Source organism: Lissotriton vulgaris, chromosome 3_1, assembly GCF_964263255.1.
Source record: "Lissotriton vulgaris chromosome 3_1, aLisVul1.2, whole genome shotgun sequence".
NCBI lineage: Eukaryota > Metazoa > Chordata > Amphibia > Caudata > Salamandridae > Lissotriton > Lissotriton vulgaris.
The window spans coordinates 121,486,346-121,490,016 of record NC_141689.1 but is presented as its reverse complement, the minus strand read 5'-3'; the positions used below and the strand labels follow the sequence as shown (position 1 = coordinate 121,490,016).

The 3,671-nt window shown below is 47.0% G+C and overlaps 1 pseudogene; it reads left to right on the top strand.

Annotated features, from left to right (window-relative positions):
* Positions 1–2,765: 2,765 nt before the first annotated feature.
* On the top strand, positions 2,766–3,286 carry LOC147726061 (epidermal differentiation-specific protein-like; annotated as a pseudogene).
* Positions 3,287–3,671: the final 385 nt, after the last annotated feature.

Genomic DNA, 3,671 nt, shown 5'->3' with positions numbered 1-3,671 from the left:
CCCATGGGGAGGTCTTCTTGCCAAAGGCCAGCACTTCTGTCTTGTCAGAGTTGAGCTGCAAGCAGGTTTGGTTGTATCCAGTCTGTTCCCATGGTCATGCAGTTGGTGAAGTTGGTTCTGGTGGTGGTTGTTTTGTCTGTCATGGAGAGGATAAGTTGGGTGTCATTGGTGTGGGAGATGATGGTGATGTCCTGTGATCTGATGATGTTGGCCAGTAGTGTCATGTACATGTTGAAAAGGGTGGGGCTGAGGGAAAATCTCAGTGGGACTCAGCATATCAATTTTCTGGTCTCTGATGTGAAGTGTGGAAACCTGACCCTTTGCTTCTTCCAGTAAGGAAGAAACAGATCCATTTGAGAGTATTCCAATCTCGCGGAGTCTTCTGTTGAGGGTGTTATGGGAGACAGAGTCGTAGGCCAAAGAGTGGGAGAGCAGGATGTGGACTGCTGTTTCTCCTCAGTCCAGGATGATTTATATGTCGTTGGTGGTCCAATGTGTGCTGTTCCGTGCTGTGGTTCTTTCTGAATCTTTATTGAGTGTTGTCTACAAAAAGGTGACGTTTGAGGTGAGTTGTGAGTTGCTTGTTGGTGGCCTTCTTAATCACTTTGGCTTGGTAGGGAAGCAGGGAAATGGGTCGAAGTTGCTCAGTGGATTCCGGTTGACTGTGTGCTTCTTGAGGAGGAGGTTGATTCCTGCAAGTTCCCATTCATCGGGGAAAGTGGGGATTAGATGGAGATATTATTGATGTGGGTCAATGTTCCCAGTTTGTAGATGTGGTGGGGGCATGGGTCCATTGGGGCCAATGTGGGGATGGCATACACAATTTCTCCTGTGTTGTTTCTGGTGAGGGTTATCCATTAGATCAGGTAGCCATCTTGGGTGGTGGTGGGTAGGTTAGCAATGAGTTCACTGCAAAGTTGCTGTAGAGGTGTGCAAAGTTGCTAATGGTGTACAGTATGGCGTTAATAATGAGATGTTCCAAAGACATTAACCTATGAAATAAAACACTACAGACCTTCATCCTGCCTGGTGCAAAGGTTAACGGAGCAAAATGAGAAGAGTTAGTGAACAGGAGCGCCCAACAACTCATTGTGTTCTACTGTGCCATAGTCTGAGTACAAGTGGGTACCTCTGGTGAGCAAGGTATGGGGACTGCTTTAGTGGCTTTGATTAATGCAATGTGACTGAAAAAAGTGAGGCTCGACAAGTGAACTGGGTTAGAAGGTATAATGTCACCCAGGAGGAAAGGCCGGAGGATACAAGGCATTAAGTGGGGCTGGTAGGGAACAGTGAAACTGTGCTAGCATGTGGGTGTCCCTGTGCTGAGCACAGATTCATCAAAATGCAGGTGGATAGCACGCCATGCCTTCTTTAAAGACAATACAAATGTAGAATTCTTTAACCATAATTGCAAGAACAGGATTCAGCACCCACCAGTCATCATAAGAGCTATTAGAACAATTGGAACAGTACCCTGACTCCATCAATGTTTTTGCTAAAAAGGGTTTCTTTATTCACAATCTTCTAATTCTTTTTTAAACTTGTATTCTGTGAATTGCAATGTAGCCAATGCATTTCGCCCCTAAGCAGAGACTTCTTCAGGGCTTGTTGGTTAATTGCACTCTTGTAGACTGGAAATGTCAATAATCTTCGAGTCTCAACGTGATGGCCAATTAATGTGGTGAAATGGATAGCTCTACCAGAGCAACAGATCTATTCTTTCACTTGTGCAGGGAGCCAATTCTAGCAGGAGGAATGGAGGGGGTAGACAGAAAGTCACCAGAGAGGGGAAATAAAGAAGCGAGAAGAAAACAGAGAGAGTGGACGGATAAAAAAGAGATTGTGCAAGAAGACAAAGAGAGCGCGGCTAGTATGAGGCTGTTTGCCAGGCCTGCTTTGGTTCCCCCAGTCTGAACCTGCTGACCCACAGATCTCCTCCAAGAATACATCCCTAGTAAAGAGGAGGTAACTTGGTGAGATCCTAAGGTTGTAGTTTCTGGAGCCCAGGGACACAGATCCTAATCTCAACCTTTGTTAACAGACTGGAAAAAAGTTTGTTTCCTGCTTTATCATGATTTTATGGTGCGTAATAGGAAAATCCATGCCACCATTTACACATCCAGATGCTGTCTTCACCCCCTTGACACTTCCTGATTCTCATTTGGTGTAAATCATCCCTCCCCCTCCCCCCAAACACACACATGGCTGTGCTAGAGCTATCTCCTCATTTCTGAGACATTTGAGACTCAATAGAAATGTTCCCTGTACAGCCTCCACTGCTCCCTCCAGTTGGGCCAGCATTGCCCCTAAATCAATGAACAGGAAAAAAATGGGCTGCCGAGAAAAACGTCATTTACAAATATGTATCCAAATCTCTAGTGAAGGGTTTTTCGGGGACCTGTAATGCGTTTCCTCCAGGCAAAAGCCCTTCACCTGCTTGGCCGGGTCTTCTCATTGGTAATAAGCGCACATTTGTTTTAGCAAATGAACAAAGCAGAATTTAAAATGAATCGCTGAAATGAATGTCCTCATCATTATTTCAGCTATGCCAGAGCTTCAGATTTCGTGTGTGCAGATTAACACGATCCTTCATGAGGAGACAAGCTTGTGTCAATCACACGTCGACTGTCATTTCATATTAACCAGATGCACTTTTTCACCATTACAGGACACCCTGAGAGGCCAGCCGCTGCTTCACCTGAGAGACCCTCACAGCGCCTAGCACCAGAGGCGGCTGACGTTAAGCGCTTACAGGAAGATCCACCATGACCACCGTCAACTTCTTCGCTGAGGAGGGCTGCCAGGGCCCATCTTCTGTGGATGTCACACAAGACCTCTCAGATTTGTCGTCAATTGGATTCCTGAATCGGGTCAAGTCCATGAAAGTGAGCGGCGACCCCTGCGTCGTCTTTACAGAGAAGGGCTTCAAGGGGGAGTTTGCGCTCTTCCGGGAGGGGGATCATGACGCTGTGGGAGGATTTTCCAGAAATATCTCCTCAGTGCGGGTGGTGCAGGGGGGCTGGGAGATCCAGAAATCACCATCTATGAGAAAGCCAAGAGATCGGGAAAAAGCATCACCCTAAAATCGGCTACCCCACACCTGGCTGATTATGGAATGAATAACAAACTCTCTTGTCACCAAGTTAAGAAGGGAGCCTGGCGCATCTACCAGGAGGAAGACTACGAGGGCGCCTGCATCGTGGCGCTGGCTGATGACTACGTGGAGGACTATCGCAGCATCGGCTTTAACGACACAGCCAGCTCCCTGAAGCCCTACAAAAAGTGAGCAAAGTTTATCGAGATAAGAGTATCGAGGGCGTGCCCTGATTGGCCAGCTCCCTCGTGTCTGTCATTCACTCTGCTTCACACACCCCGCATGACAGGAGAGACATTAATCAGCACATCTCTTCCACTGATTCCAGAATTCTAATGTAGCTTTTTTCCCAATCTCGCTCTCTTCATCTATTTACCTGAACAGCTGTACAAGGCGTAAATGCCTCTGCTTCGCCTGTTTCAATCCTCTGCATGAAATAAAGCAGCATTCACAAAAATCTACCTCTGATGGTGTCTGTGTGGTCTGTAGGCCTGTCTCCTGCACTGCTGCCCTCTGCAGAAAGAGGTGTGTTTTAATGTACACTGAAACTGTGCTGTCTCTGTCTGGTGCCCCAGCC